We start from the raw sequence: 14,528 nt of genomic DNA on the forward strand, positions 1-14,528 counted from the left end.
GAATAATTTGTTACAAAGAATCTCTACTTAGAATTGTAACGTGTGTGTATATATATTATATATAATTATACATATGTAATGTATACATACAAAAAAACTGAGAGACAGAGAATTTACGCACCAACCAACACAAATACATATGGAATAATAGAACATAAGTTAATATCCCTAAAATTCAGTACGTATGAGGCCAGAAGAGAGCACTCATAAAATATAAAGGATCAACATTATGTATATGATGTTTTCTCACTGCAGTGAATTAAAATTAGATATCATTAGCAAAATAATGGATTATAACAAAATAATGGATTCTACATCTGTTACAGCTTTTGAGATCTTTGTCATCAACCATTCTCTCATCACTTCTCTCTCGACAAGTGAAGCTCTAGGTACAGAATGTTCTACAAGTTAACTTTTCCAAAAATTCAGGAAACATACAATCTGTGTCTTACATAAGTTGTTTCAGAAAGCATAAAAGGACTAAAAGCTGCCTAACTCGTTTTATGAGACTACTGTGATATTTTTAAAGTTAAGCATCAAAAAAAAAAAGAACATGGTAAGTAAATTTTATTTCTAAGCAAGTTGCGTATTTCTAAAATACAATTGTACATAGTTGAATCCAACATAGTAGTAAAGAAATGAGTTTAATAGGATCAAGCCTGATATGTCCCTTAAATGTAAGAATTTCCAGAGTTTAAAGAAAACTCTACAAAGTAAACCACTGTATTAATGAGGTTAGGAGAAAAATTCCGTGATTATTTCAGTAGATATTTAACCATACTATTAAAACATTTTCACTGCAACAGCCATTGGTATAAGGCTTTACAAATATTAACTCATTTAATCTTCATAATAGCCATATGTGGTAGGTAATATTACCAACATTTTAAAGATGAGAAAACTGAAGCACTGGGAGATTATGTAATTAGGTCAGTTAAGGTCATTCAGCTAATATGCAGAAAAGCTAAGATTTAGTACAGGCAACCAAGCTCCAGCGTCCAGGTTTTCAACCAGTCTTTTATGCTGCCTCTTTTGCAATATATGGAGAAAAATCATTTGATAAAGTTAAACTTTTATTTATTATAGGCATGCTAGAACACTGGGATCAGAAAAAAAAAACCTTTAACACCATAAAAGCTATGTTTACTAAAAGTATTCATGTCTTAGAGGCATTCCCCTTAATCTCAGGAATGAGAAAAGAATACGCCCTTTCATTTTCCTGTCCAACATTTGTTCGTTTAGCAAATATTTGTATTAAGACATTACAAAAGTATATTAATTAAAAGGGCATGGTAATAGCATAGAAACAGATGAATAGACAAATCAGAAAGAAAAGCATGTTCACCATACTGTTTTATATATAAAGATTTGAAATATGGTTGACCTGGAATCAAGAAATCAGAGATAGGAGGCTGAGAGACTGAGATAGGAGGATAACTTGAGCACAGATGTTAGAGACCAGCCTGGGCAATATAGTGAGAACTCACTTCAAAAAATCTCAATGGTGACAAGTACAATATTTGTTAAATACTGTTTAAAAAATGGCTCATTATGTGGAAAAAAGACTTTAATTCCTACCTCACATCATATTAAAAAATAAGCTCCAGATAGTTTATAGATCTAAATGTTAAAAGCAAATCTATAACACTATGAGAGAAAATATAGGAACATATCTTGTGATTCAGTGTGTGGGAAATGATACATATTTATGAAATACTCCAAACAAATATTTTATTACATCAAAATTATGATTTTGTTTTAAATAAGATAAACTGCCAGGAACAGTGAGGAGTCTGAGCTTTTATTCTACTTGCACACTGACAAGTTAAAGTACCATAGTTTTATGGATGCCATGAGAAGATACGAGACCCTTGGGTCAGAGACAAAGAATTCTGTTACTCATGGCCTAGCAGGCAGCATGAGCTTCATGTTTGTGCTGGTTTCTCATAGCCCCCAAGTTCCCCTGGAGCAATGAAGATGGGCCTAGATAGATGCTCCACTAACAGTGGGTTGACATAACAGCCAAGAAAACCTCAAGCTCAGAAAATCCCAATATTTTTAAAAGGGCTTCAAGCAAACTTGTCCAACTGTTGTCACAGAAGGAGATATTATCTTTATCAGACTGGACATTAAATATGCCCTCTAATCCAGATGAAGGCAGTGTCTCTGTCATCCAAGGCTGTTTACTATATACACACCCTTGAAAAGATAGTACAGCACAAACACTGTCAATGTCTTTGCTTGCAAAAAGTGCAGAAATATGACAGACCCCTGGTGAATTGTCTGCTAACAGAACTAATAGTTAAAGTAAACACATAGGTTATAGGCTTAGAGACCTTGCTTTAGATTTTTCTGACTTTCAAGAAAAAGATAGGAAATCAATTAAAAATGGACAGTAGTTATAATCAACTTACATAAGGTGCAACTAAAAGTGTGAATACATGTTTAAAAAATTGTTCAACATAACTAGTAATCTGATAAATGAAAATTAAAACTAATATAAAACATCAATATATACCAATCAAATTGACCAAGTTATAAATCAATTAATAGCACATGTTAGCAGGAATACATAGACAGTAACCTTCATATCCTACTAGTAAGAGTGTATCTGAGATTACCATTTTGAGAACACATTTGGCATATTGGTGAAAACATTATGCCTATGCCTTATACCCAACAATTTCATTCCTGGGAATAAACCCCAGAAAACTTTGCTCGGAGGTGTGTGAAGATGTTCAGTTCGGCAATAGTTGGAAGCTATCTTCATATCCGTAGAAAGTGGAAGTGGCTGTGCAAATTATGGCTTATCTATAAGATGGATGTCATTCATTAGAAGAAATAAACAATACCTAGAAATACTAAAATATAAATATGTCAGAGTCTACTATTCAGTAAAAATGTAAAACTGACTGATATTTATGCAGATGTTTAAAAAACACACAAAACAACACAATAATATACAAATCACTTTCACTTCCCTATAACCATTCTCTATTTTCTGTCCCTTCTTTTGCTTTCTCTTTCTTTCTCCTTTCCTTTACTCTTTTCTTTCCTCTTTCTCCTTTATCTTTTCCTTTCTTCTTTCCCCTTTCCTTTTTTTCACAGGGTCTTGCTCTGTCGTCTAGGTTGGAGTGCAGTGGCGCAATCTCAGCTCACTGCAACCTCAAGCTTCTGAGCTCAAGTCATCCTTCCATTTCAGCCTCCCAAGGAGCTCGGACTACAAGTGCAAGCCATCATGTCCAGCTAAATTTTTTGTACTTTTTGTAGAGGTAGGGTCTCATTATGTTGCCCAGGCTGGTTTTGAACTCCTGGGCCCAAAGGATCTGCCTGCCTCAGCCTCCCAAAGTGTTGAGACCACAGACATGAGCCACCATGCCAGACCTCCTTTTCCTTTATAGCTCTGATCACCCCCTGAAGTTACATTACATTTATTTATTAACTTGTTTATCATTTGTCTTCGCCAGTAGGTGGAATCCAATAGGGTGCTGTTGACTGTCTTGGTGGTCTTTTCCCTGGTGGATCCCACCTCCTGGGATCAGACCTATAGTGTCTGATCTATAATATGAACTCACAAATTATTTTTATTGAATTAATTATTTTTATCAATACTCATCTGTAAATAAGTCAGTAGAAACAAAAAGTCCTATGTAATTTGTGTGTCTTCAGGCCTCCATGGCCTCTGCCATTAAGTAAAATCACATAACATCATTAACCACATTTTTTTTTTTTTTTTTGAGACAGGGTCTCACTTTGTCACCCAGGCTGCAGTGTATTGGTGCAATCTTGGCTCACTGTAACCTCCTCCTCCCGGGTTCAAGAGAGTCTCCTGCCTCGTCTCCTGAGAAGTGGTGATCACAGGAATGCACCATCACGCCTGGCTAATTTTTGTGTGTTTAGTAGTGTTGGCCAGGCTGGTCTCAAACTCCTGACCTCAGGTGATCCACCTGCCTTGGCTTCCCAAAGTGCTAGGATTACAGGTGTGAGCCATCACACCCAGCCATTATCCACAGTTTTTGTTAGTGCTTGCACCTGGTTTTGCAGGACTCCTGGCTCCCTGAAAAATCCACTTAAGTACTTCTGAGAGTCCTATTAGGGGCATTTCCCTTTGTGAAGCATCCCCAGCCAAATCTATCTTGTTCTTTTCCTGATAGGGCAGCTCCTCCTTGCTGTCTTTTCTCATGAAGCTGCTTAAAGAGTGACTCAGCACTACGCCACTTCCAGGTACCAACTATGAGATGCCAAAGTCCATCCAAAGGATGGACCCAAGGCTACTGAATCTTAAGGTTTCAGACAAGTGTGTGAGACTTTGTACATGAAGTTGGAGAATGCCTCGCTCTCCACCCTGTACAGGGTTGTGATCCAGGGCTGGATTTCAGACCGCTTTCTCTGCAGGAACTCTAAACAAGCCCAGGTACAAGACACACCACATCCTTTTCTCCAATTAAACAGACAGGCAAGCAAAGATTCTCCTCCCCTCCCCTCCCTTCCCTTCCCCTCCCCTCTCCTCTCCTTCGTTTTTTTCAGACAGGGTCTCACTCTGTCACTGAGGCTGGAGGGCAGTGGCGTAATCTCAGCTCGCTGCAACCTCCACCTCCTGGGCTCAAGCCATTCTCCTGCCTCAGCCTCCCAAGTAGCTGAGATTCCAGGCACCCATCACCACGCCCGGCTAATTTTTTGTATTTTTAGTAGAGACGGGGTTTCACCATGGTAGCCAGGATGGTCTCGATCTCCTGACCTCGTGATCCACCCGCCTCAGCCTCCGAAACTGCTGGGATTACAGGTGTGAGCCACCGCACCTGGCCTGTCCTTTTTCTTTAATCAAACAGCAAAATGTCTTCCTATCAGTTTTTGTAAAAATTTCTAGAAATGTCACAAGCTTCACAAACACTCAAGCTCTGAATGCAGCTAGGCCAGCTCTTCTTGATAGATTTACATCGAAAAGGAGGAAAGAGCTTCAAAGAGGGTGTGGCCAACCCCATACAAATAGGGAGAATAGGTTGGAGAAGAGGCCATTGAATTTGGCACCTAGCGACTTGTTTGTACTAATAAAGGAGTTTCTGTAGTCAGCTGGAGACTGGCTTAAAAGCACTCAAAGGATTTTGGATGTTCTGTAGGTCGACTGGGCTCCACTAAACATTTGGCAACAAATAAGCATTTCTCTCCAAGACATTGAGAAATACAGAGCAGTTCTGTTTATTTTCTTTAGAGATGGAGACACGCTGTTGTAGCCAAAGCAAAGTTTGGAGCCATTTTGGTTCCTGGTCCCTGGGCGTAGGTTTACTCTTTTGTTTAATAAGAGAATCAACAGTGCTTTTGACAATCAGTGGTTTCTCCAGCATCTTAACTAATATTATCTCCCTTCAAAAGGCTCGGGCAGCCCAGGCTGTGGTAACCAATTCCTGAGAGTGCAATCACTGTGGTCAGTCTGGCTTCCTCCACTCTCGCCATCTTCTAAACCCATGCTGTACACATTCTGGAAAAAGGGCTCTGTAAACTCAAGCTGTTTGGTTCCTTCAGAGAACAAGTCATAATAAAAAGAGGTTTATAAAGGCGTCGTTTTCTCGCCAAGAAAGTTGAATGAATTCTTTTATCTCCTCATGATTCATTCCTAATTGCAAGAGTCTTATTTTTAGAGTGCATTTTGGAGGTTTTTGTTATTTAGTGGTAAAAACACAAAATGATGCACTCAGCATTCCAGATGACAGGCTGGAGAGGAGGAGGAGTTCTGTGGATGTAGCTCTCACCATGCGAGGAGCCTGTGGTCTTGGTCAGCCTGGGCCGCTGTAACAAAACGCCGTCGACTGGGGGTCTGAACCACAGACATTACCTTCTCACAGTTCTGGAGGCTGGAAGACTGAGGTCAGGCTGCCAGGCTGTTTGGGCTCTTGGCGAGGGCCCTCTTCCTGGTTATGTCCTTACCTGGTTTTTTTGAGTGGTGTATAGAGAAAGAAAGAGATCCTGGGTCTCTTCCACACGCACTGATCCCATCATGAGAACCCCAGATCCTGGGTCTCCTCTGCTTTTTATAGGGACACGCACTGATCCCTTCATGAGGACCTCACCTTCATAACTTCATCTAACCCAAATTCCCTTCCAAAGGCTCCACTTCCAAATACCATCACATTGCGGGTTAACGTGTCAATATATGACTTTTGGGAGGACACAGTCATTTAGTGCATAGAACCTGTAATCAGTGAGTACAAGAATTGTTGGTGTCTGTAGCAGAAGAGGATTTTCTCGTTGCCTGACTGCTCTTGAGAATAGTCCTCCCGGAGAGAAGAGTGGAGTGCAGGAGGTGATGACATTTTCATTCCGTATGTGAAACAATAAATGCCTGATAGTGAGAGTTTTCAGAAAGATGAACAGACTGTTTGTAGGAATACTGAATTCCATGTGCCTGGTGGTATCTAAGCAGGGGCTGGGTAATTGTGGAAAAAATTTAAGAGCATTCAGAAGGGCCCAGAGAAGTGGCTCGCATCTGTAATCCCAGCACTTTGGGAGGCCAAAGTGGGAGGATTGCTTGAGGCCAGGAGTTTGAGACCAGTCTGGTCAACTTAATGAGACCCTATCTTTACTAACAATTACAAAATTAGGTGGGCATGATGGTGTGCACCTGTAGTCCCAGCTGCTCAGGAGTCTGGGGTGAGGTGAAAGAATCTCTTGAGCCCGAGTTCAAAGGCTGTAACGAGCTGTGATCATGCTACTGTACTCCAGCATGGGCAACAGAGCAAGACTCTGTCTAAAAAAAAAAAAAAAAATGTGTGTGTATATATATGGCAGTCAGAGCACCCAGGTCCCCAGGTCCCCTTTCAGTGCTGAAGTTATGTGCTTGAAAATTTACTTGGGGGCCACGGCTGCATACACCCTCATCACAATTCTCGGTCCTCAGGAGGCAATGGTTTAGACTTAAACTTCCACATAAGCAGACTACTTTGGAGAAGGACAAAGGGAAGTTTTCCTTGGCTCCATAGGACACTGTCAAGGAGTCAGGGGCAGGACTGGAACGAACAGTATGAGAAGTAAAGTACGCACACTCGTGCGTGAACATTATGGCAAACATGACAAAGACGCGATGCTTTTGCAGTCTCCCACGTTCCCTCCACGTAAAATGAAGTGTCACAAGCAAAGCAGAAGTCTTGTTAGATCTTTTCAGTGACAATGTTGATGCCATTCCTCCTGGTTTGCATTCCTTTCTTCCCACGCTCTCTCTACCCACAGAAATTCAACCAGCTTTCCTGTCCCAAATCAAATAGGACTTTCCCCGTAAAGTAATTCCCTGATTCATAAAATACAATGATGATAATAATTCTCTGATTCGTGCTTTCCATGTCTTTTGATCTATTCTGTTTAGCACTCTTATAGCCCTTAGCTTATTCTTTACTCTAAAAATACCTTTTCTTACGTACTAGAATCTAAATTTTTGAGGACAGACATTGTGTCTTTCTTAGACTTTTATATCCCTAAGACGTCAAATACTCTACCTTATGGCTAGTAAATCTCAGTAGATGGATATTAGGTGACTGGGTGAATGAGCGGAACATTCTAAATGGGGAGAAAATGCAAAGCCATCTTTGCTGCTGCAGGATTCTGCTCCCTTTTTCCTCAGATCTAACCTATGTGGTCTTTTATTTCAGACATTGGACTGGAAAGTGAGAGGCCCAAAACAGCATGAGAAGTAGAAAACTGGCAAGTTTGTTGGGGACATATGTAACTCCATGAAATATCACTGTTTCAAGGATTAAGTTGTAAGTTTTACCCTTTTTAGATAAGGAAAACAGAGTGTGAGTGGGGTTAGAAAGAGGAAAAACAGCAAGCCAAGCTGAATCATTCATCCTGAGAGGCATTCAAACAGTTATGGAGAAGCGACTTTCCTTCACAAGGGTAAGCCCTCAACAGCAGCTGGCAAACCTCAGTCCACAGCGCCCAGTGTGAGAAAGGGAAGATTTCAAACAACTTAAATACAAAGAAAACGCTTTTTTAAAACATTAGTGATTCTTTTCCACATTTCCCTTTAGGCTCTATTCATAAGGAAAATATTCCGCTGCACCTCACAGCAATATATCTTATTCTTTTTTAATATGTAGCCACCGTCAGCCAGCTCATAGCTGAAGCTGGGACATTGTGCAGCTCTTGGCCCTTGTTCTTAATATGTGTTCAGAGGGCTAATACTCTGTCAAGCAGGGAGGATGACAGCCAGAGCAAACAGTCACGGTCCTCACGGTGGAAAATCATGTTGCCAGGCAAGCCAAAATATAATTTTTTCTACGAATTTTCTTTCCAGGAAGTACCTCTGAAAAACACCTTTCTAGCACAATAGTCATTGAATTCAATTATATATTTTTAGACACCACTAACCGTTCTGTTTTTTCTTCCATTTCTAGAAAATTCTGCACATCTGGAAAGAACAGCCATGAACAGGAACTTGTGCATTTGCGCTAGGCTCCTACTGGGCCTGCTTCATTTAATTTCCTCCATTTTTATGACACTTTCCTATGCTGCTACTCCAGACATTCCATAAAACATCTCACCACGAACAAATTGTAAGGGAAGGAAATCTGAAGGAAGTCTGACTGAACTTCTGAGTTCTCACCATCAGACTGACCAGGAAAAACTTCCAGGCCCCTAATCCCACTTCTCTGCGGTCTCCTCTTCGTCTCTGTGTATAAGCTCTCCTGCCTGTTTGCACCTCTCATCCATTGTCAGACAAACTGTCCTACTCGTGTTTGCCTCTGAGAGGCTGCCCACTTCCTCATGTTCGGAGAACTTTGATTCAGTTTTCCATACTTCAGCCAGCAGTCTGCCATTAAGCACACTTTTTACTGCCAAATAAAGTCATTGCTTTCAATGTTTTTTCTTCTTTTTTTCTTTTCTTTCTTTCTTTCTTTTTTTTTTTTTTGAGACAGAATCTCACTCTGTCACCCAGGCTGGAGTGTAGTGGCACAGTCTCGGCTCACTGCAACCTCCGCCTCCCGGGTTCAAGCAATTCTCCTGCCTCAGCCTCCCAAGTGGCTGGGATTACAGGTGCCCACCACCATGCCCAGATTTTTTTTGTGTGTGTATTTTTAGTAGAGACGGGGTTTTGCCATGTTGACCAGGCTGGTGTTGAACTCCTGACATCAAATGATCCACCCGACTCGGCCTCCCAAAGTGCTAGGATAATAAGTGTGAGCCACGGCGCCCCGCCAATATTTTTGTTTCTAATAAAACAAGAACTAGTAGTGCACTCCGTCTAGAGCAAGATAGTGTGGTGGAGACAGGGAGCAAGTGGGCAGGGGATAAACAGGTCAAGAACTGAGTTCACAATTGAGGCTTTAAGCTTGATAAGAAATAAGGCAAGTTTGAATGATCTGGGTCCCTGGGAAAACATTTGTTTAGAAAAAGTTCAAAAGTAAATAAAAATACTATGCACCTAGTTTCTAGGTATTGATTTATCTAAAAGGGACCTGGCTTTCACCTGTTTATGACATGTAAGTGCATTTCTCACAGTTCTGGAGGCTGGAAGGCTGAGGTCAGGCTGCCGGGCTGTTTGGGCTCTAGGTGAGGGCCCTCTTCCTGGTTATGTCCTTACCTGGTCTTTTTGAGTAGTGCATGAAGTCCATACTTACGATATGTAAGTGCATTTCAAAGCTTTGCCTGACATTTGGATGCAAGGTGGCAGAGGCTGTGGGGCTGCTGGGTGCCACCACATGTGACAATACAGAAAACACAAAGCATCTGTAGGCACTGAAACCAAATTCCCACAGCTCTGTACTTTGTCAGGGGATGACTCTTGGCCTATTTTAAATATTCTGAATTAACTTTTTCCTTTCCTACACTTTCTCCCTGACAGAAGCACACTCCCTTAAAAAGAGAAGAATCATATCATATCTCTACGGAGATAAATACATTCCTTGGTTTAAAACAAAATCCTTTCTTCCTCATTTCTTTCATTTTCTTTCTCTCTTCTCTCCCTCCTTCTCCTCCTCTCCATCCCTTTCTTTTCTTCTTCTTCTTTTTTTTTTTTCCTGAGGCGGAGTCTTGCTCTGTCACCCAGGCTAGAGTGCAGTGGTACAATATTGGCTCATTGCAACCTCCACCTCCCAAGTTTGAGCCAATCTCCTGACTCAGCCTCCTGAGTAGCTGGGCTTACAGGCGCCTGCCACCATGCCGGGCTAATTTTTGTATTTTTCGTAGAGACGGAGTTTCACCATCTTGGCCAGGCTGGTCTCGAACTCCTGATGTTGCGATCCACCTGCCTCGGCCTCCTACAGTGCTGGGATTGCAGGCCTGAGCCACCGTGCCCGGCCTCCATCCCTTTCTTATTACTATTTTAGCTGAGCAGCCCTCAGGTGAGGGTGTCATCTGCGAGTGGGAGGCAGAACTGAGTGAGGTGCATGGTGGAGGCACACTGCCAGCAGCTGTGGACCATGGGAACGATGTCTGGCAGGGTAGGGGTGGCAGGGGTGCAGTGTGGGCTGTTGGCAATTGGGAGAGGAAAGAAGGCATCCACAAAGGGTGTGACGGGGTGATGCCCCTGGAGGGTGCTGAGGGAGACGATGGCTTCGACAGGTGTTGAGTACCTTTATCGGTACTCTGGTGCGAGAATCACCAATATGGAAAACGAGAAAACTGGGATGAACCCATTAACGTTGAATTGGAAATGGAAATATCAGTGTGAATTTCAATAGGGAGATAAACAGATACTATAATTACATACAACAGAATTCATCTGTTTCCTAGTCTGTCCTCGGAGAGTTGGAGAGAGGTGACACGCCAAGAGCAGCGAGCACATCTTTTACGTGGTCCGTAAATGCCATTCTCCATGGAGAGGACTCATGGCTCCTTGGAGAGCTCGCTGAATCCCGAGCTGGGGAACGGAAGCTACAGATGGGCCAGAAACACCTTTTTGTATGGGAAGATAAGAAAATGGTCCCGAAATTATAAAACTATGTAGAGAAAACATGCAATCCAGTTTTAAGGGACTCCCACTGGTCAAATCTGGGATCATTTGATTGTCAAATAAGTAACGACAGTAACAGATTATAACAAATTGAATTAAATGGGAATCCATGAGTCTATGCAGATATGAATGAATGAATGAGAGAGGTAAAATATTTTCCTTTTGTCTCTGATTTAAGCAATTCAGCAAAAACTTCAAGGCATGTAAAACACGTGGGTGAAAGCTAGATGAGGTGCAAACTACTTGGATAGTCTCAAGGTACCTCTACACAAAATGCTTCCAATTCCAAAGGTAAAGGGAATGTATTTACTATGAGGAAACCTGGAAGATATCAATTCCAAAGGTAGAAGGGAATATGTTTACTATTAGGAAACCTAGAAGATATGACCTTAATCAAGTGCTTATGTTTAATATCACCAGTAATGGGACAAAGTGAGTTTGTTTGCAACCTGATGGGACACAATGAAGAAAACATGGAATCACTGCTCTGATATTTCTGCTCAAAATGTTCAACTTGCATCTAGACATGAAGAAAAATCACATAAAACCTAAATTGGAGGACACAGTACAGAATACCTAGCCTCTAATTTTCAAAAGTGTCAAGTTTACACACCAGTCAGGTAAAGAGGGAGAAGGCATGAATGCAGCCTGAGGGAAACTAAGCAGACATGACAACTGCACTAGCTCCATTTTCTACTGCTGTAAGAAACTCCCTGAGACTGAGTAATTCACAAAGAGAAAAGGTTGAACTGACTCACAGTTCTGCATGGCTGGGGAGGCCTCAGGAAACTTACAATCATGGCGGAGGGGGAAGGGGAAGCAGGTGCCTTCTTCACATGACAGCAGGAGAGAGAGAGTGAGTGAGGAACTGCCACACTTTTAAAGCCTCAGATCTCATGAGAACTCCCTTCTATCACAAGAACAGCATGAAGGAAACTGCCCCATGATCCAAACACCTCCTGCCAGGTCCCTCCCTTGACACGAAGAGATGACAACTTGAGATTTGGATGGGGACACAGCCAAACCATATCAACAACTAAATATTAATACAACTGGAGTCTTTCTATTGGAAAAATGGTTAAGCTTGAATCAACTGTACGGATTAGATGGTAGTAATATACCCATTTAACTTCCTGATTTTGATGGTTATATTATGGTTATGTAGAATAATGTCCTCATTTATTAGAAATTAATACTAACATATTTGGGAGGTGATGGGGCATAAGGTTGCAACTTAATTTAAAATGATTTTAAAAAGAAAGAACAAGCTCTGGTACTATTATTTTAAATTTTGTAAGTTTAAAATTATTTTAAAATAAAAATGTGAATGCATACACAAAGAAGTACAAATAAAATGGGAAACCTGAACAAGATCTGTGGGTTGTACGAATTTCATATCCTAGCTATGATAGTGTATTATTGTTTTGCAAAATGTTACTATTGAGGAAAATTAGTTAAAGGGTATAACAAAACTTCTGTATCATTTCATACAATCCCATGTGAATCTATAATTAGTTCAAAAAGATTTTAATTATGGAAAATAGTTTTAAAATATTAGATTTAGGGGAACTAGCATTTAATGAGCATAGCTTTTAATTCAATCATCGTAACAGCTCTATGACATTTCATATTATTTTATTCAATACACAGATTAAGAAAATAAAGTGAGAGAATTTAAGAAATATGCTTAACACCTGATTGTTATTAAGTAAAATGAATGGAATTAGATTAAAAGTGTCTGGGTTTATAGATAGAATAAAATATTGCAAAAAAATTTAGATGAAAGATTCCAAATATACCCAATTACCATTATTGATGAAATTAATAAATGCATGCTTTTTGTCAAATAAAGTAAGTAGATCTCAATTTTTTAAAAAAGTAATAAGTACTAAATTCTCTGTGCAGGCTATGAGGGCAAATAATTTTTATTACTAAGATTGCACAAAACCTAAATTTCAATATGAACCTGAAAATAATATTTTCATAATTCATCTACAAAGAGACCCAACCTCTAAAAGTTCACAAGGAATGACTTTGGTATTTTCTTGGCAGAAATTGCGATTTTATAAATCAGACAGTTAGCAGTTGCCATGAAAATGCTTAAGAAAAATATTGGAACAGAAATAAGATGTGGGAATATATGTACTGATTACCTGAGTAGGAGATTCTGTCCTCTAAAATTAGCTCACTTTTAGTGTTGGACACGTGTGATATACTTGCTGAGGGAAAACAGATTCTTCTTTAAGAAAAGGGAACATCGGCTGGGCGCGGTGGCTCCTGCCTGTAATCCCAGCACTTTGGGAGGCCGAGGCGGGTGGAACAGGAGGTCAGGAGATGGAGACCATCCTGGCTAACACGGTGAGACCCCGTCTCTACTAAAAATACAGAAAATTAGCTGGACGAGGGGGCAGCTCCTGCAGTCGCAGCTCCTCGGGAGGCTGAGGCAGGAGAATGGCGGGAACCCGGGGGGCGGAGCTTGCAGGGAGCCAAGATGGCGCCGCTCACTCCAGCCTGGGCGACAGAGCGAGACTCCGTCTCAAAAAAAAAAAAAGAAAAACGAAAGGGAACATCATCAGGCAAATTAAGTTATTGCTGGTTATCTGCTCTCTGGAAAAAATAAATAAATAAATAAATAAAGGCTCCTATTCTAACAGCAGAACTCCAGATGCAGCATGTGCCGAAGGAAATGCAGAGTACGTGGTAGGTGAGAGTTGCTGGGAAGGAGGACGCGGGAACAAGGGCTGAGACCGATTCCCCTTCGGCAATCATGAACAGTCTTGTTTGTTTGTTTGCGACGCCCAGGCTGGAGAGCCGTGGCGCGGTCTCGGGTCCCTGCAACCTCCGCCTCCCGAGTTCAAGTGATTCTCGCGCCTCAGCCTCCCGAAGGGCTGGGACTACAGGCGCGCGCCAGGACGCCCCGCTAAGATTTTTGTATTTTTCGTAAAGACGGGGTTTCACCATGCTGGCCAGGCTGGTCTTGAACTCCTGATCTCAAGTGATCCGCCGACCTCAGCCTCCCAAAGTGCTGGGATTACAGGCGTGAGCCGCCGCGCCCGGCCAATAAACAGAGTCTTAAAAATGTAAATTCAAAATCATAGGGAACAGATTTCCGACTTCTCTCTGGCCACAGTAAAGAAAACAACGAAGACGGAAAAGCTCAAGAATGCAATCAACTTTCCCAATCCACCCTGACATACGGTGTAAAATATTACTAACTGAAGCTCTGCTTTCTACATAAAGAATGACCGTCAGAACGGCTAATATTTACGGGCTCCCTGTAGTTGTCTAGAGTTACCAACTGGCAAGTGGCTGCCGGGAGGTGAATGCAGAGTAGCTTGGCCCTAAAGACCATGTTCTCGGTAATTAATTAGTCCTGGTGAGCAGTTCAGTACAGCTTTGAAACGTATTTACAAACTTCAGAAGTTATAACAGATTTTTGGAAAGGACACTATTATTTAAACTGAAAATGTAAACGGATCTTGCTGGAAATCTGAAAAGACAGTTTGAATATATTTACACTGACATTTAAAAAATATCTTCATGTGCTTTGCAGGCTACATCTCAAGGACTTGTTTAAATCTTTTGG

The sequence above is a fragment of the Theropithecus gelada genome, chromosome 5 (genome assembly GCF_003255815.1).
Source record: "Theropithecus gelada isolate Dixy chromosome 5, Tgel_1.0, whole genome shotgun sequence".
Classification (NCBI taxonomy): Eukaryota; Metazoa; Chordata; class Mammalia; order Primates; family Cercopithecidae; genus Theropithecus; species Theropithecus gelada.